Genomic DNA, 20,506 nt, shown 5'->3' on the forward strand with positions numbered 1-20,506 from the left:
CTGGTCAGGTAGCAAAATTTCGCGATAACATTACGTTTGCGGCGCGAATTATTGGCAAAAACAGGAGGGGTGGGCGAAATCCGCCCCCCTTCCACTGCGCGTGTTATCAGCACTTGACTGTTTCTCTCTCTCTCTCTCTCTCTCTCTCTCTCTCTCTCTCTCTCTCTCTCTCTCTCTCTCTCTCTCTCTCTCTCTCTCTCTCTCTCTCTCTCTCTCTCTCTCTCTCTCGCGTATGACGCCTTCTGCTGCCGACGCCTGCGGACTGGCGAATCACCGGATGCGTTCCTCTTTGATCTACGGCGGGTAGCGGTGCTTTTCGGGGGTGTGCCAGACAAGGCGCTCATCTGCGCATTTGTCTCTGGGCTACCCGACAGCACCAGACAAGCTATCCGCGCTGGATCCAGGGCTGAGGGCCTCAGCCTGGAGGGTGTACTCGCTCGGGCCCGCTCAGTGCTGAGCGACCAACGGCCGCGCCGGCGGCGGCTCTGAGCGCTGTTCGGCTGCGCAGCCAAAATGAAATATGCTGCAGTACGCATGCGTAGTGAGGGCTACGTTGTTGTTGTTGTGTGTTCCCTCCAGCCGCGTTACCGAGGTGTAGCCGTGCGGCTCTGGAGGTCCCTCACGGCGGCCGCCTGGGCCGCCACCTCTCCGTCGTCGCGGACGTCTTCCGGGCTCGGGAAAATCGTCCCGTACCTCTGGAGACGCCAGCCCATGAGGGCCGGGCACCGGAAGAAGAGGTGCCGGGGGGTGTCGGCCTCCTCCCGGCACACGGTGCACCGGCCCGCCGCACAGTCGATGTCAGGGCACTCCCGGCACTGGCGGCAATCGTCGGAAGAGTTCCGTCCAATCCGGTGGAGGTATTGGCGGGAGCCTGACCAGTGGCCCGCGCGGAGCTGGTGGACGTCGACGGCTGACGATCTGTCCCCCGCCGCGGCCGGTGGCGGCAGCCAGTTCCCCATCAGGGTCCGGTACTAGCCCTCCGGCCAGGCGGCGATGGTGCGGTCGCGGGCCAGTCTGATGGCCGCACGGTGGGCGGTAGCGACGTCCACCGGGACCGCCGCCTGGGGGAGCGCGGCCGCCTCCTTGGCGATCTGGTCGGCGCGCTCGTTTCCGTCGACGCCGCAATGGGACGGCACCCACTGCAGGTGGATCCGGCGGGACGGACCGGCCAGGGCCCCTAGTTCGGTCCAGATGGCGGCTCCTAGCAGGGTCTTCTGGGACGCCGGGCCCTCTCTCAGCGTCGCGAAGGCCGACTGCGAATCCGAGCAGATGGTACCTAATTGGCGCGCTCGGCTGGTGCGGGTGGTCGCGCAGGTGATTCAGGGCCGCGCGGAGTGCGACCATCTCCGCCCTGAAGCTCGAGCAGAGTTGACCGGCCGGGACGCGTAGCTCGTCGGTCGCACCGTCCGGCCACTCTGCACAGAGGCTCCTGCTCCTCCGCTGCGGACTCCCGCATCCGCCGACCCATCAGTACAAACCCAGATGGCTTGCTGGGGGAGGGACGCTAGGTGTCTCTGTGCCGCCTGGTGCAGTTCGTCAGATGGGGCGTCACGCCGCAGCGCTCCGATGTCCAGAAAGAATGTGACGTGTGGGCAGGCGGCCACCTACGATGGCTACGTCGCCCGTTAGTCCCGCCCACACCACTGCGTCATCGCCTGTGTGACGCCACCTACTGAAGCGTGCTTCGTTTTCCTGCAGCCAGAAATTCGGTGCTGCAGGAGACGAAAGTGGCGCGGATTAAAGTTTACCGTCCAATATTTCTATCGGTTTGCATGCTGTTTTTTTTTTGTATCATTGTCACTTTTTTCAGTGGCACATTGCTATTAACCACATTTGAACGCAATTTAACAGTTATTTGAGCGACAATCACCAGTCCACCCGCGCAACGGTTCGCCGCGGGTGGAATAGGCCGCGGCGTGCCGGCGGAGAGTGCGCGGAGCCAGGCGGCTGACCTGACGTCACCCAAGTGTGACGCACGCAGCACAGATCTATGTTGCAGGGACCCGAACCAAGATACCTATAAGAAACACCCGAACAGCCCTCCGGTGGCAGCAGCTCCGGTGGCGGCGGCGGCGGCTGGTCCGGTGGCAGCGGCGGCGCGAGCTCCTCGGACAGGGGGTGGAGTAGGGCAGCAGAGGAAAGGAACCGGCGGCCGGTGGCGCCTGGGCCGGGGCGCGAGTTTCCTAAGTGTGGAACTGCCCATACCTAAGGTCTCTGATTGGCGTAAGCTTCGCCAAGATGACGTTACATGCTGTGACGTCATGGCTCACAGTCGGCCGACCAATCGCTGCACGATTATAGGCTAGCGGCGCGCGGCACTAGCGCCCCTGGTGTTATTATGGGAAGTTGAGCAATACATTGAAATCTAATACGTAGCTTGTGTTGGGAACAATTACGTATTACTAAGGCGTCAATGTCTCACAAATTAATTCGTCCACGCTCCTCAAATTTTGCAAAGTGACCTTATATTGTGCGTCATAAGGTACTACGCTTCAAACAATCAGCACACAGCACCAGCCAGGCACTGTTACAAGTAGCGAGCAGTTATGAGTTAAGTGGCGGCAGGTGGCGCTACCATCTCCAGCATCGGTCCAGATGGCGTCACTCACTATCCGCACTATAGATCCGCACTACCTGCTAATAAAATAAATAATAAATCCGCTAATAATCTCGCTAATAAATCTGCTAATAATAAATCCGCACTACCTGCTAATCTGTGTCCTATTGGTGTCAAACATCATTCAACGCCGACAGGCAGTATCACCAGCCGTAATACTGAAGACATTTACTCAATGCTGAAGCGAAACGCAGTGCACAAACCCCACCGTCAAAAGTCTCAAGCACCTCGATAGGAGATATGCTTCCAAGGTGGGCGAATGCACGAACGACAACTGAAATAACACCGGTTTTATATTCACGTAGAACAAGTTGCTTTTTCCCTAACTAGGGAACTCGCTAAAATTAAGACTAGCTAAACATTTACGCAGGATAACTGGCTCCGCCTCTTCGCCAACTTAAGGACCCGCCAATCAATGCACCTAGCCGCCAGCGCCAACTGATGACGTCACTCGAACGGGCGACGGTATGAATAGTTCCACACTTAGGAAACTCGCGGCCGGGGCGGCGTGAAGATCGGTCGGCTGACGTGCAGCCGTCAACGGCGGTGCGTGGACCACGCCGATGCTGGATCTGCCGAGCGATCGGCCACATCTCCGTTGGCTGCCCTCAGCGTTAGCAGCCGGGAAACAGCGCGGGAGAGGCCGCATCAGGCATCAGCGCCGGCGTCCTCTCCAGGGCGGCAGTAGCGGAGGTTCTGCCGATGGCGCAGCTGCGAGTGGCAGGCAGGGAATGCAGGGCGATAGTGGACAGCGGCTCGGAGAACCTGGTGTTGCACCGTATTGCAGCGACTGGCGGAAGGAGCGAGTCCGGGTAACATCGATGAGCGGGGATCCTTTCTACTGTGACGGAGTTGGAAAGGTGGCTGTGGAAACGGCTTCGGGTCAGGCCGTGGTGGTCGACGTGCTGGTGATGAGAGAGAAGCCGCTCGGTGCGGAGATGGTGATTGGTATCAGTGGAATATCAGCGCTAGGTGGTGTGCTGATTGGGTCAGGGTCAAGGTCAGGGTCAAGATCAACCTAGGTCATCTAATAACATTTCGTTTTAGGCAAGCTGAATTTACTTTTCGTGAAGTTTCTTTGACTGTATTTCTGGTAAAAGCTTCTCATTTCATGGTCTTATGTAATATGGACAGTGGACACATAAACAATCGGTGCACACACAGACCGAGGAGTTGCCCGCCAGATCGGCGGCACCACAGAAGGCATTTTTTTTAAATTTAGTCTTCCCGGCATGCCTAAGGCAACCGCCAGGGAAGGGGAAATTACTTAGGCTGGCAATGAGCCAGATCTTTTTGTCTGAATTATCTTTCGTTTTACTTTACTTTACTGTCAGCTATTTAATTCTGACCCAAGCAAGAGAGAGAAGCAAACTTTACTTTAATTCGGCTCATGTGGCGTCCGATTAACAAGGCAAGGGTGTCCAGAAAGGGGGTAGAATATTCATACTTGCTGCTGTAAATCTTGCTGCTGATGGTGTGAGGTGTTGCAATGTGTGATGTTTGTTGTGGGATGTATTTACCAGGAAAAGTCCTAACTAGAAAAAACCTGGTCTCGCAACTTGAGGCCTCGAGCCAGAACACTGTGTACCCGATGATGGCGCACGTAATAGTCTGGCCTCACTTGCACCGACACCGGCGGCCGCACTCTGGCCTCACTCGACACGCGGCGCCGCCCGTCGCCGGTAAACGGCGACGCCGCCCACGCCGCACCCCGGTCGGCCCGCGCAGACGGAGCCGACCCCCCACCACTCTGAGGAGCCGCCCCCTCAAGGAGCCCCAGCAGCGCCCCCCCCCCCGCCGCCAGAAAATGCTCCGCCGGCAGCGGCGGCGTCGGCGTCGGCGGCCACGGGGACTACCGGCGGGACCTCGGCTATGGCACAGCCACCTACCACTCGCTCGAGGGCTGCGTCCGCGCGCACGGCTGACGATGATGGGGGTGGAGCAGCTGTCGACGTGGACGCCGTCGTGGCCGCCGTCATGGCCCGCCTGTACGGATAAATCGGTGCACATCAGTAAACACACAGACATACAAACACATATCATTGACCTCGACCTAACTTGACCTGAAATGACCTCAGCAGCAAAAACCTAGTCGGATAGTGTGACAAAGAGGTTCTAGCTTGCTTGGAACCACAAAACGGCATCGTCATCGGTATATGGTGACTGGTGAGCAGCACACTTGATATCCAACGGTGACCCAAAACAGCAACATTTTTTAGTTTGACCTGACCTGGAAGGTCAATGACTGACCTGATAAGGTAAAACTGGGTATGATTGGATTCGTCTCTTCCCAAAGAATCTTTTTGGTCTTTACCGCGAAACTCTATCTCCAACAGGAACGAAAAGGCGCGGGGGTGGCAACCCCCCCCCCCCCCATCATGTGCGTTCTAGGATGGGAAAATGGCATGTTTGGGCGAGGGTTAATGGTCTTTGTCTAAAAGAAGATTTATTGCCAAAGTTAACAAATATATATATATATATATATATATATATATATATATATATATATACAGGGAGTCCAGGAAAAACGGATACTATTGTGTTTTGCTATAATTCCGAAAATAAACACTGGACGTTTGAAAATGGCACGTGCTTGTATTCAGTAAAACATGGCAAAACAGACGGCAGGTGCCACATGGCATGTTAACCCTCTGGTCAGTCGCGGCAGGTCCTCAAAGCAGATGCTCAATTGAGCGCCCTTCCGGCGGATCAGCTCCAGCACTAGCACTGTCTGCAGGTGGCTGATGGTCATGTCGACCATCCTGTAGAACTTTTCCGTGTGTACCCCAGCCGTTTACCACTTGTAGCTATCCTGCTTCGTTCTCGAGATCTCAGGGGGCGGATATCCGCTGCCCGCCTCCCCCCCCCCCGTCGGTTCTAAGTTGGACCGTGCCGTGTACCCTTGTCGATGCTCGGGTTAATCATATTTCAACGAGTATGTAAACCAAAATGAGCCTGATCCGACTTGTTAGCCGGCGGCCATAGCCCAAGTTGTGAACTAGCCAAAGTGTTGATAATTTGTACTTTGACATGACCGTTATGACGTCATGATGTCATTGGTGACTTCGAGGTAAAAAAAGTTTCGCTCAACAGTTTGTCCAACTCTTTAGATTTGGAGGATATCCCGACACCACCTGGGCTATTTCCGTACCCACGACAGCTGGGAGGGGGGGGGTCGGATCCGACCCCCCCCCTGTTATCTCGAGAACCAATGGTCGTATCGAGCCCCGCGAGGCGGTGTTCGAAACCTTTCCAAACCACTCTTAACCCTCGCCGGACCTATTGGTTTTCTACATACGCGCCGGCCGAGGGGGGGGGGGGGCGGGTACGATCCCCCTCGCCGTTTCGCCCCTGGTGGAGCTAGCGCGTCGCGGAAAAACGAGCGTGTGCGCCGTTACGAGACGGAGAGGTTGGTACCCGATTTTAATGTCCTAGGTCAACCGGTGACCTCTGAGGTCAGGTCAAGTGCCCCAAGGTACGGCTCAGTTTTTGGTGAATAACTTCGCAAAAAACGGCCGCAGAGCCGCGATTTTGGCAGCATCGTGTTCGCCTCGCTCAGGTGCGTCGAATGATCTACTTTTTGTTTGGATCAGGTCAACTTAGGGTGTTGACCTCAGGTCACGCTCAGGTCAGCGCCCCAGGTCACGAAGTTGATCGGAAGAGGTCATGTTGCATACCATTCGATTCGGCAGGTCTTCCTGAGTCCATTGGTGGCAGTCCCGACTCGCTAGCTCAATTTGATCGGGAGTTATTGACGAAAAACTAATATGACCTTGATGACGTCATAAATGACGTCACGCAAGGTCAGCATTGCAAAAATGACGCATCTAACCTTGCAAGGAGTGCATCAAATCACGATTCTGTCTGCTTGAGATAGTTGAAGATCGTTCCCGGCGCCAAAACGGTAGTTTTCATTTTCCCCATTGACTTATAATGGTGAGGTCACGAAAATGACCTGACCTCATATGACCTTTAGGAAAAATCAGAGATATACAAGTTGTGAGACTCGTAATGGATACTAGATCCTGCAAGCTTCATTTCCTTGCGAAAGCTCCTCTGGCAGTGAGGGCGTTGCGAAGTTGCGACATCTGAAGACCGTGCAGAGGTTCACTTATGACATCATAGGTCAGTGACCTGACCTGACCCGAAAATGCGGTTCGTGTCAAAAGATTCGGCTTGAATCAAAGGTCAGGTATGCCAAGTTTCAGCTTTCTTTCACCAGCGTGTTCGGAGCTATCGCGAAAAAAAAAACCTATGGGGGGCGGCAACCTCTCCCCTCGACCGGCGAGGGTTAACCCGTGCCCTGATGGGGGGGGGGGGCAATTTTGGCACCCCTGTGGTTTTTCTTAAATAGCGAGAAAACGGCGGCGCGCCGCCAAATTTTGGGTACCTTCCCGGGCATCAATTTGAAACCTTCACACAAAATTTCAAGTCACAGGTAACCTTGGCTAAGAAGCCTATTAAGGTCAAACTGAGGTCATGTTCGGGTAAAAATGAGCAAAAAACATGACATCTTGAAACGCTCACTAAATCTACAGTTAACAAGCAATTTTAAAGTTCTTTAAGTGGTTGTGTAGAGAAAAGACGGTGCTACAAAACTGTTATCTCGGATTTTCGAAATTTTGGGATTTTCATCCCCCAAAAATGATTTTTTTTAACGCAATAAATTCCCAAAATTTTTCGAATTTCAAAAAAATTGGAATACATGTTATAGTCCCTGCGATCGTAAACATACATACCAATTTTTAGATCGATACCTCCTTTTTTGGCCAAGTTATAGCGAAAAAACTGTTCAAAATTGATGACGTCAAATTTTTTAACTCAATTTTAGCAATTCTAGACCACGTAGCGCAAAACAAAGACCACCATTGAACTCCCCGTGACGAGCTGCATCGAATCGATACCAGTTTTATGCAAAAATATCAACTTTGAAATTTGACCTAATTTGACCTGACCTTGACCTGACCTTGACCTGACCTTCACGAAAACATAATCTCAACTGACCCCAAGGGCTGCCTGTCCCACATAATCGCATTTGGCATATAAAATGGACCATAAAACATGCATTACATGATATTTTTATGTTGTGACCCTCAGTGACCTGACCTCTGTGACCTAACCTGGTATCAGTGACCTCAAATAGCAAAATATGCGTTTGATGAACATTTCCACATCGATGATTTTCAATGAAATGCATTTTACTCGATTTTACAACGCATTTCTTGAAATGCCTGTAAACTGTGAAAATTCGACCCTTGACCTGACCTGTGACGTCATCAGTTAGACCGAGGTCAATGAAATTGGGTCACAAGGTAGTTCCCCGTTGGGGCTATCCAACGCCGTTTGCCGCTTGTCGCTATGTTACGTGGTTCTCGAGATCTTAGGGGGGGGGGTCAAAATGCCCCCCCATCAGACCGCGTTGCTCGGCAGACTCCATCAGGGCGCGGGTTAAAGCCCTTGTTACACTGCCGAATTTTGGTACACGAATGTGCACGAATATGCAAGTCATCCTTTGTCGCGGACCGCTTCGGGATCTTTCTTCCACGGTCTTGGCATTTCGCAGACCAGTCGGTGCCCACCGCGCGACTTTTACGGTTCGTCACGACCGCCACGAATATTTCATGAAAAATGAAAATTTCGTGGCCGTTCGCCGAACTTATAATAAACGAACATGATCGCCAAACACTCGCCGAGTCACCGCCGACTTGTTGCCAAGGTATCGCCGACTATTCGCAACAGATTCGCCATTCATTCCCGATGTTCGCCGAATCATGGATCAGCTTCGACCCGCGCACGATTAGGGGGGCCCCCCACCCGTTGTCTGCAAATCGGGCTCTGTCGGCGAACTGTTCGCCTCTGTCGGTGAACTGTTCGCCGATTTCCTACACGACGTGATTCGGCGACAGGGTCGTGGCCAAAATTCGGCAGTGTAACACGGCCTTAAGATTTTAACCCGGCAGGCGGTTGGCTCCCGGCCACCTTCCACGCGGTGGGGGGTGGGGGGCATTTGTTGCCCCCACCCCCTCGTATTTTGGAAACTACTAGACAGATCCGGAATATTCAAACGGCGTTCGATAGCCCTGTCAAATTTGTTGAAGGAAACGAAATTTCATTGACTTCGGGGTCACCGATGACGTCACAGGCCAGGTCAAAGATAAAATGTTTCACGGTTTACGGGTCTTCTAGGGAATGCGCTATAACACAGAGTAAAACGCATTTTGTCGAAAATCAGCGATAGGGCGTCAGTTGCCTAGTACATATGCTACTATTAGAGGTCACTGAGCATACAAGATCAGGTCAAAGGTCAGGTCACCAAGGGTCACCACATGAACCCAGCTTTACTAAGGTTGTGCGATGCATGTTTTATGACCAAATTTTCATTTCCAGCTCAATGGTGTTGGTTGTAAGACCATCAGATACGGTTTAGGTCACTTTCTGGTGTAGGTCAGGTCAAGGTCAGGTAAAAAAGGTCAAATTTCAAAGTTGTTAGTTTTGCATAAAATGGGTATTGATTCGATGCAGCTCGTCACGGGGAGTCTAATGGTGGTCTTTGTTTTGCGCTACAAGTTCTAGAATTGCTAAAAAAATTGAGTGTGAAAATTTGACGTCATCAATTTTGAACAGTTTTTTGCGCTATAACTTGGCCAAAATGATATATCGATCTCAAATTTGGTATGTAGATAGAAGGCGGTAGGGATTATCACAAATATTCCGTTTTTTTCGAAATTCGAAAAAAAAACTTTTGGATTTTACGGCTATTATAATCAAAAAACCTATTTTTTAGGAGTTAAAAGCCATTAATTTCAAACATCCGAGAAAGCAGTTTTGTAGCTTGGTTAACCCGGCAGGCGGTGGGCCTACCAGCCACCTTCCGCGCGGTGGGGGGGGGCACTTTTTTGCCCCCCCCCGTATCTCCGAAACTACTGGACGGATCCGGAAAATTCAAACGGCGTTCGATAGCCCTGTCAAATTTGTCGAAGGAAACCAAATTTCATTGACCTCGGAGTCACCGATGACGTCACAGGTCAGGTCAAAGATAAAATGTTTCACCGTTCACGGGGCTTCTAGGGAAAGCGCTATAACACCGAGTAAAACGCATTTTGTCGAAAATCAGCGATAAGGCGTCAGTTGTCTAGTACATATGTTGCTATTAGAGGTCACTGGTCATACCAGGTCAGGTCACAGGTCAGGTCACCAAAGGTCACCAAGGGTCACCACATGAGCCCAACTTTACTAAGGTTATGCGATGCATGTTTTATGGCCAGTTTTTAATTTCCAACTCAATGGTGTTGGTTATAAGACCATCAGGTACCGTTTAGGTCACTTTCTGGTGGAGGTCAGGTCAAGGTCAGGTCAAAAAAGGTCAAATTTCAAAGTTGATGTTTTTGCATAAAATGGGTACCGATTCGATGCAGCTCGTCACGGAGAGTCTAATGGTGGTCATTGTTTTGCGCTACGAGGTCTAGAATTGCTAAAAATTGAGTTTGAAAATTTGACGTCATCAATTTTGAACAGTTTTTTCGCTATAACTTGGCCAAAAAAAAGAGGTATCGATCTCAAATTTGGTATGTAGATAGAAGGCGGTAGGGGCTATCACATATATTCCGGTTTTTTTGAAATTCAAAAAACTTTTTGGATTTTTCGGCTATTATATTAAAAAAATCTATTTTTTTTATTTTTGGGGGTCAAAATCCAAAAACTTCGAAAAACCGAAATAGCAGTTTTGTAGCCCTTTTAATTCCACACCTCTTGTGTATGAAACATTTTTCTGTATCTCTAAAGCTGTAGGCCTGACAGCTCTTCCCGCGAAACCTTTTTTTGGGTCGAAAATGGCAAAAATGACGTCACTCTGACGTCATTACCGGCCAACCTATCATAGTCTTTGGTAAATTTTTTTGTCACCATGTGCGCTAGCTGCTCCCGGGAGGGTACTGAAAGTTTGGTGACAATCGGCGCAGCGGTTCTCGAGATATATCGAAAAAACTAAAGGGGGGGGGGGCAAAAAAATGCCCCCCCCCACCGCCTGGAAGGTTAATTACGGAGCGAGCGAAGCGAGCGGAGTCTCATACTGAATTAAGGGAAAATCCTGAGTATGAGCGGCCGGCCGGCCGGCCGGCCGGCCGTGGGGACGCTCTTCAAAAGCTAATATCTTAGGAACGGGACATCCGATTGACAAGCGGTCTTCTTTACTGAATGTCACTTGGACGTAAAAGTTCTGTGGTGTGATGGCCACCATGCGTTCTTGCCAACCACCGCACGTGGCGCGTGGTAAAGTTGGACATTTTTTAAGAACCCCCAAAATTGCAACCTCAATAACGGCACAAAGGTTGGGCCGATTGAATTGAAACTCGGTACACAGTTAGGTCTCCATCAGATAATTCATCTGCATGTGTTAAGGTTGGGGTGCTACAGCACGTGCGCACGTGCAGGGGGCGCTCCCAGATCTCGAGAACGGCTGGGCCGATAGCGCTCAAATTTGGTACACGGTTGGGGACCAGTTAGTAGGGTGCCGTGCAAAAGTGAGTTTGGACCCCGCTTGCACGTGCGCACGTGCAGTGTGCCGCTTCCAGATCTCGAGAACGGCTAGGCCGATTGCGCTGAAATTTGGCACATCGCTAAAGACCGGTTAGTAGGGTGCAGTGCACAAGTTAGTTGGAGGTACCCCCTCGCAATTTCGCACGTGCAAGGCCCATCCTCTCGCTCGCTCCGTTGGTCGCCCAAAAGGCGTTTTACTGGTTTTACACATTTTATGTCCTAAACATTTTTCTGTATCTCTAAAGCTGTAGGCCTGAGAGCTCTTCCCGCAAAACCTTTTTTTTTTTGGTCGAAAATGACAGAAATGACGTCACTTTAACGTCATTAGCGGCCAACCTATCATAGTCTTTGGTAAATTTTTTTGTCACCATGTGCGCTAGCTGCTCCCGGGAGGGTACTGAAAGTTTGGTGACAATCGGCGCAGCGGTTCTCGAGATATATCGAAAAAACTAAAGGGGGGGGCAAAAAAATGCCCCCCCCCCCACCGCCTGGAAGGTTAATTACGGAGCGAGCGAAGCGAGCGGAGTCTCATACTGAATTAAGGGAAAATCCTGAGTATGAGCGGCCGGCCGGCCGGCCGGCCGGCCGTGGGGACGCTCTTCAAAAGCTAATATCTTAGGAACGGGACATCCGATTGACAAGCGGTCTTCTTTACTGAATGTCACTTGGACGTAAAAGTTCTGTGGTGTGATGGCCACCATGCGTTCTTGCCAACCACCGCACGTGGCGCGTGGTAAAGTTGGACATTTTTTAAGAACCCCCAAAATTGCAACCTCAATAACGGCACAAAGGTTGGGCCGATTGAATTGAAACTCGGTACACAGTTAGGTCTCCATCAGATAATTCATCTGCATGTGTTAAGGTTGGGGTGCTACAGCACGTGCGCACGTGCAGGGGGCGCTCCCAGATCTCGAGAACGGCTGGGCCGATAGCGCTCAAATTTGGTACACGGTTGGGGACCAGTTAGTAGGGTGCCGTGCAAAAGTGAGTTTGGACCCCGCTTGCACGTGCGCACGTGCAGTGTGCCGCTTCCAGATCTCGAGAACGGCTAGGCCGATTGCGCTGAAATTTGGCACATCGCTAAAGACCGGTTAGTAGGGTGCAGTGCACAAGTTAGTTGGAGGTACCCCCTCGCAATTTCGCACGTGCAAGGCCCATCCTCTCGCTCGCTCCGTTGGTCGCCCAAAAGGCGTTTTACTGGTTTTACACATTTTATGTCCTAAACATTTTTCTGTATCTCTAAAGCTGTAGGCCTGAGAGCTCTTCCCGCAAAACCTTTTTTTTTTTGGTCGAAAATGACAGAAATGACGTCACTTTAACGTCATTAGCGGCCAACCTATTAAAGCCTTTGGGAAAAAATGGTCACAATGTGCAAAACCTATTCACGGGAGGGTATTGAAAGTTTGGTGACGATTGGCGCAGCGGTTTTGGAGATATATCGAAAAAAAAACTAAAGGAGGGGGGGGCAAAAAATGCCCCACTCCACCGCCTGGAAGGTTAAGATTGAGGTTAACTTTCGAGTCAAGGCCAGGTCAAAGGTCAAATTCTGGGGTTTTGCATGATGAGGTTAACGGACAGCTCAATCGATAGCTCCTGCTCGAAACTTACCAAAAATGACCTCAAGCCTAGTGAAGATGCCATGTGCGTATAAGGGTCATACTAAGCACGGGTCAAGGTCAGGTCAGGTCACGAAAGGTCACGGTTTTCACTTTCTGCTATATGGGCATGCGACACATGTTTTATGGCTTATTTTTTCACGCTGAATCCGATGGTCATGGTTATTTGTAATCCAAAGTCACTGTCTTGGTCATCAGTGTGTATGGAAAGCATAGAAAATCGTTTGTACCATGCATCACCAAGCCAGTGCCAAGAAAAAAGTCAATTTTTCGACTAGCAATAATCGCCGACCATCGGAGTAAGTATCGACACCCAATCCGAACAGCAGCTCCGCTGTTCAGCAAAATCCGGCATCTTGTCATGTCACCTGCCAAACTTGCTCTTCTTTTGAGGCGACGGCGATGTGAACAGGGCCTCGATTCATAAAGCGAGTCCGTAACTTACGCCGGTTTTTGGTCCTGCATTGCAAGTGCATGTGAAGCGATATATTTATTTCACCTTCTCCCTTCCGTTCTTGTTTGCAAGATAAATAAATTCAACGATTCAAGCTAACGTCATCGCTTTACATGCACTTGCAACACAAAACCAAAAACCGCCGTAAGTTACGGACTCGCCTTATGAAACGAGGCCCTGGTCATCAGCAAGCATAAAAAATCGTTTATATTATACACCAGTAAAACGCCTTTTGGGCGAAGAACGAGCGAGCGAGATAGTGAGCCCTGCAGGCTGCACGTGCGGAAGGGCGAGAGGGTACTTCCAACGGGCTTGCGCAAAGCACCCTTCTAACCGGTCGCTAGCGGTGTGCCAAATTTGAACGCAATCGGCCCAGCCGTTCCTGAGATCTGGAAGCGGCATTCTGCACGTGCGCACGTGCAAACGGGGTCCAAACTGACTTTTGCACGGCACCCTACTAACTGGTCCCCAACCGTGTACCAAATTTGAGCGCAATCGGCCCAGCCGTTCTCGAGATCTGGAAACGCCCCCTGCACGTGCGCACGTGCAGAAGCACCTTAACCCGCGCGGGGCTGGGGGGGGGTAAATTTTACCCCCCCCCCCCCCCTCGAGAATTTTGGCTATATCTCAAAAACGGCGGCGCGCAGCGCCGCCAAACATTCAGTACCTTTTCTTACATCAATTTGACACGTTCCCTGAAAATTTGAGCGAAATCCGTCGGAAAATTTTTGAGAAATTGACGTTTTAGTGACGTCATGTTCGCCATTTTCGCCTCAAAAACGGCAAAATTTCAAACGCCGCTAACATCTTCATTTTTAAAGGAATCAAGACGTAACAAAAAAGGTTATACGTCTTTCTACTTTGTCTATCAAATGGCTATCTCGGTTTTTTGAAAATGTTAGATTTTGGCCCAAATTTTTTCAAAAAACTGACTTTTTTGGGAAAATAGTTATAAAATCCAAAATTTTGAGTGTATCGAAAAAAACCGGAATATATGTCAGAGAACTGGTCTATGTGCACCTACATGTTGTCATTCTTCAATATTAGGATTCTGTCTGTTTTACTTTGTTCAGAATTAAAGTTAAAATCGATTAATCATAAATTAACGAAAGAACGTTTCTGTGATTCAAGTCCATCTGTATTCTCTCTTTTTTAGCCTGACCTGCTCTGCAAGACCATTTTAAACAGGGCGAGCTGTCTCACGTGACAGACACCCAAATAGCACATCTGCCGCGTGATTCGCAACATCCTCCCCCCGTGAGATGAATAACGAACATCTCACTACACCGCTGTCACCCCTGGGACGTAGATATCCTAAGGTTGGGTTAGGTTAGCTCCTTCCAGAAGATGAAGCCTCTGAATCGGCCGCACGAGCGTCCCGTCTGTAGTGCGCACAGTCGCCGACCGCACACAAGCATCCCGTCCAGGAAGCAGCTTTTCGATTATGCCTGTTTTCCACAACGCACGCGAGGAACGCGGGTTGTCTTCTATGAGCACCAAGTCATGCTCTCTTGGTCCTCGTCTTTGTGGTCCTGCCCGGAGTGGTAGGCGGAGTGCTCTTAAATACTCAGTCTTCCACCGCTTCCAAAGATGCTGGAGGACCTGAAGGCGATATTTTCTCATCGATTTGAGATCACGACCAGAGACAGAAAATGTATCCGTATACTGATGGTCGCCAGTCCCAGGCTTAGAAGGATTGTCTCGTAAGAAGTCCTGTGGCGAGAGAGGGCGGATGTCATCTGGGTCGTCGTTGAGGGCCGTCAGCGGTCTGGCGTTGATGGCCGCCTCGATTTGGCACAGGACTGTGCTGAGTTCCTCCCACGTGAGGAGACTTCTTCTTAGGGTTCTACGCAGAGCTTCTTTGGTCATACGTATCAGCCTCTCCCAGAAGCCGTCCCACCAGGGCGCTCGCTGCACATTGAACTTCCACCTGATGCCTCTTGAAGCCAGGATCCTTGACGCGCGCTTGAAGTTGAGGCCGTTATCGCTATAGACGATCTCAGGTTGCCCTCGTCTTGCTGAGAATCTTTCAAATGCCTTCATGAAGTCGTCTGCAGATTGAGACTCCACTAGTTCAAGGTGCACCGCTCGTACTACGGTGCAAGTGAACAAAACTAGCCACACCTTCAGAGGGTTTTTTTCCGGCAGGGTCCTTTCTGTATATTGGACCGGCTAAGTCCACTCCAACTGCCGAAAATGGCGGTCTTTGGCACACTCTCTCCTTTGGGAGTGGAGCCGCTTCTTCAACGAAAGGTTCTGTACAGAACATCTTGCACATTGAACAATCACGAATGATCTTCCGAACGACTTGTCGGCCGCGAGGGATCCAAAACCGTTCCCTGAGAGAATGGAGCGTCTGTTGTACTCCACCGTGGCATGCTTGTTGGTGTCGATCGAGGATAAGGAGCCGCACGTATCTGTGCTCTGAAGGAACGATGATGGGATGCTTCTCTGCCTGGCTCAGGTCAGATTCCTGCAGCCTCCCTCTGACCTTCATCAGATCTTGATCCATGAACGGATTCAGATTGTAAACGTTGGACTGCTTGCTGATTTCCTCTCCCGTTTGAAGCCTGGCAAGCTCCGCAGCGTACGACTCCATTTGCAGTTCCTTCAGCCAGATGTTTTCGGCCCTGCGGAGCTCTTCCACAGTCAGGTCTCCGTGCTCTCTGGTCTGGCCGGGGCGGATAGCTTTCCATCTGAGCACCCATGCAGTGACTCGGTGCAGCTTGTCGAGTGTGCTAAATCTGCTGACATCAATGACATTTTTCAGCCGGCAGCTTCCGTCAGGATGAGTTTGATGAGTCACCAGAACCGGTGCAGTTTTGCTCTTCTTTTCCTCCTTCAGACACTCCGGAGGTTCACAGATCCGATCTTGCCGCGGCCATCCTTCTTCAGGCAGCTCCAGCCAAGCAGGACCCCTTTGCCATAGGTCTTCCTGCATCTTCTTAACAGACACACCTCGCGACGGCAAGTCTGCCGGGTTGCTCTGGCCAGGGCAATGCCGCCAACACTCTGGAGCGAACTTTTGTTGCAGTTCCACCACACGGTTCGACACGAAGGCACCCCATCGCTGCGGGTTGCTCCGTATCCAGGCGAGTGCCACGGCTGAGTCCGTCCACAAATGTACGGAGTCCGGCTGAATGCTGAGAGCTTGTAGCACATATTCGGTGAGTCGAGCGCCGATCACCGCTGCCATTAGCTCAAGACGCGCCAGACACATGGCCTTTGTCGGCGCCAGCCTGCTCTTCGAAATCAGCAGTCTACTCTTGCGGGGATATTTATCAGTTGACCGCAGGTACACGGCGGCGGCATAGGCGTCTTGACTGGCGTCACAGAAGGTGTGGATTTCAAACGATTCAGTGTTGGCTGAACCGTAACTTCTTGGGATGCGGATCTTCTCGAGTTCTTTGAGATCCTCCTTCCACGCTTCCCATAGCCGACGTGCATCTTCTTGCATTGGGTCATCCCATCGGTTCCCTCCAATCCACAGTTGCTTCAGTAGCATTTTGGTCCGCACGGTGAACGGTGTCAGCAGGCCCAGAGGATCGAAAATCCTGGCGGATATTCTGAGAACGTTCCTCTTGGTAGGACGCAGACTATCACTCAAGCTCACAAGGGAGCTGGGATCAAACCTCAAGCTGTCGTCCGTTGGGGCCCATACCACTCCCAGCACCTTTTTCTCTTCTGTCCCGCCATCAGGGAGCGGAATCGAGTTGGACTTGTCGTCTTCGACCGCAGCCAGCTTTCGATTGCTGGCCCATTTTCTCATATTCATCTTCGCCTCGCTGAAGATCTGCCTTGTCTCTTGGATGAATTTGTTTGCTTCCTCTTCTGTCTTCAGACTTGTCAACAGATCGTCGCAGTACAAATCGGTACTCAGACGCAGAGCTGATGCAGCGCATGAGTCGGTATATTGACTCAGGTGCCGCCTGATTGTTGCCTGTAGGAGATAGGGTGACGCGCTGACCCCAAAGACGACTCGCTTCATCCGGAATACGGTCGGCTCTGCTCCAGGAGTTTCTCTCCAGAGGAATCTGGTCACATCACGATCCTCTGGATGGAGGCTGATCTGCAGGAAGGCCTTTTCTATATCGGCTGATACAGATACTCGGTGGAGCCGGAATCTCAGCAGGATTCCAGCGAGATCTGCGATCAGATTGGGCCCGGCCAGCACGCAGTCGTTGAGGGAAATAGGGTGCCCGGCGGATGCATCAAACACAATCCGTATCTTCCCATTTTTGTACACAGCGTGGTGTGACATGACGTGTAGGTGAATGTATTCACCTACACGTATCGCCTTGTATTCACTGTGAGGCTTGTATCCATCGGGGGTGCTGGGGGCTCGCTCGGCGTAGTCGTTCTCTATATACTGCATCAGAGCTTGCCCATATTCCTGCCTTCGTCCTCTAGACTCTAAAGCCTTCTCGCAACGCTCGAGGCGTACTCGAGCTAGTTTGTCATCTTCAGGGAGACTGTCAAAGTTTTCTTTCTTTGGCCAGCGCACTTCGTATCGTTCATCGTCGAGTCTTGTGCACGTGTTCTCGAAGTGTGACACCGCTGCATTTTCCAGAGTCTGTTTTTCCTCGCGTGCACTAGCGAATGGAGGGCTCTTGATCCCGATCGAATCCAGATCCCAGATCCGCTCAAGATCTTCACTGGCATTCGTTGTTCGAACGAAGAGAGTCTGTTTGCTTTCTTCTTCAGTTGAATTGACTCGGCCGCCCAGAATCCACCCAAAAATGGACTCCATCGCGATCGGACCGGACACACTGTGTCGTACACGTCCGGTCATGACGTCCTGGTAAAAATCCATTCCCAGCAGTATGTCGACTTCCTGTCCGTCTTTCCACTCTTCTGGGGATCAGCGAGCTCAAGATCTTGCAAGTGATCCAGCTCTTCTTGATTCACTGTGAGGCTTGTATTCACCGGGCCACAGATGGTGTCAATCTGGACCAAACTCAGTGTAAGGCCGCTGGACATGCTACCCATCTTCCTCAGCGTGACAGACACCCTCTTCATTGACTTGTGACGTTTCTCAGTACCTCCGAATGTCACTATCTGAGTGTCTTGCTCTCCGACATTTTTGCACTCCAGTTTCGTAGCCAGCCGTTTTGTAATAAATGACTGGTTAGAGCCGGAATCCACAAGCATTCTAGCGCACTTCAAGCCTGCTGCCCCGACAGCCATAACGCGAGCAGTCTGCAGGGCGACGCCAGTTTTGTTTTGCACTTGCGACCGAGCTGCCAGGACTTGTGCGGGTCTCTTCGAAGCTTCCGCTTCGTTGTCAAAGCAGAGTAGGTCATGATGTTTCCGCTGGCATGCAGTGCACGTTTTATTACTCTCGCAAGTGCTAGCGATGTGCTTTGGACGCAGGCACAGAAAACAACAGCCGGATGCTAGCAGTCGCTTACGTCGCTCTTCGACACTGAGTTTTAAAACATCTTGGCATACTTCTGTGGCGTGCTGCTGCTCACAAAAAGCGCATTTCAGGGTTTTTGCACTTACTTGTAGTGCAGATGCGGATCGAACTGTTTCCGCCTGTCCCGACACTCTGAAACTCCGTGGTCTCGCGTCCCTGCTCCACTGAGGCTTCCTATTCAGATCAAATAAGGTCTGGCCTCTTGCTTCCAAATATTGTTGAGCAGTTTCGGTAAGATCTTCAAGAGAGGCCAGATCCCTTTCCTTCAAGAACAGGCGGAGCTCGGGAGTACACGTGTTCATGAACTGTTCTCGAATTATCAGCGCCTTCAAGCCGTCTCTCGAGTCGTTAGTCTCTGTCATTTCGATCCATCGCTTAAGATATGCTTGTAGTCGGACTACGAACTGCACAGGTGTCTCATCTTGTTCAGGCCTCGACTCCCTCAGCTTCTTTCGATAGCCCTCTGCTGTCAGTCCGTAACGCCTTAGCAGTACATGTTTCAGATGTTCATAGTCGGAAGACTCTTCAGCGTCCAGTCGATAATAAACATCTAGCGCCTTGCCGGTTAACAAGGCGCTCAGTGAGACCGCCCACTGCTCCTCTTCCCATCCAGCGGCCCGAGCAAACCTCTCAAATCTCAGGAGATAACTGTCCATTTCATCACGGCCTTCCACAAATGGAGGCAGTTTTGGAGTCAGCACAGGGTTTGCGGCTTGTCTTGATGTGCTCTGTGTCTCATTTTGATATTGCAACTTTTCTAACTCGTGTTTCCGTTCCTTTTCTCGTTCTTCTCTTTGCTTTTCTCGTTCCTCTCTTTCCTTTACGCGTTCCTCTCTTTCCTTTTCGCGTTCTTCTCTTTCCTCTTCGCGTTTTTCTCTTTCCTTTTCTCGCTCTTTATCGCGCTCCAATCTTCTCTCCTCTCACTCCACATCCTTGTCCATACGCTCAGCTGCAAACTTCAGCGCGTCTTCACCTTGCAATCCGTATCGTGTTGCTAATTCTAAGTACTTTTCCATGTCGATCGTCCTGTCACGGTCACCAATTATGTTGTCATTCTTCAATATTAGGATTCTGTCTGTTTTACTTTGTTCAGAATTAAAGTTAAAATCGATTAATCATAAATTAACGAAAGAACGTTTCTGTGATTCAAGTCCATCTGTATTCTCTCTTTTTTAGCCTGACCTGCTCTGCAAGACCATTTTAAACAGGGCGAGCTGTCTCACGTGACAGACACCCAAATAGCACATCTGCTGCGTGATTCGCAACACCTACATACCAATTTTTAGAAGAATTGGTTCAAACATGTGGGAGCTATTCAAAATTTTATGACGTCACGACACACAAAAAATTTGAAAAATGAGTTTTTTAGAAGTTCTAGACCTCGTACGGAAACAAAAATAGCACCATTCGATTTGCCGTGAAAAACTGCATCAGATAGACACCTTTTTAGGCCTTAACAACCAACTTCAAAATTTGACCTCACTTGACCTGACCTTGACCTGACCTTGACCTGAAATTCATCCAGAGGTGGTCCATATCACTTATTGAGTGTGCCTATTGAATTCTATGAGTAAAATGACCCATAAAACATGTGTCGCACATGCCCTTTTCTATATTTTGTTTTTGGTGAACTGACCTGACCTGACCTGACCTTGACCTTGACCTCTGAATGATATTGTATGCAACGAATATTGTCTTGGTAGCCTAAGAACACGTTTTGGGCAATCAGTCTCAGTCCATGACTCCATTCTTCGGCAACTACGGTGCAAGGCCGATACTGTAGAAACTTGCAATTTGTACCCTTGACCTGACCTTGACCTTGACCTCAAACTTTAAATTAAGTACATGTTTTTAGTTGTTCGTGA

This window comes from Amphibalanus amphitrite, unplaced genomic scaffold, assembly GCF_019059575.1.
Source record: "Amphibalanus amphitrite isolate SeventyFive unplaced genomic scaffold, NRLGWU_Aamphi_draft 000517F_arrow, whole genome shotgun sequence".
NCBI lineage: Eukaryota > Metazoa > Arthropoda > Thecostraca > Balanomorpha > Balanidae > Amphibalanus > Amphibalanus amphitrite.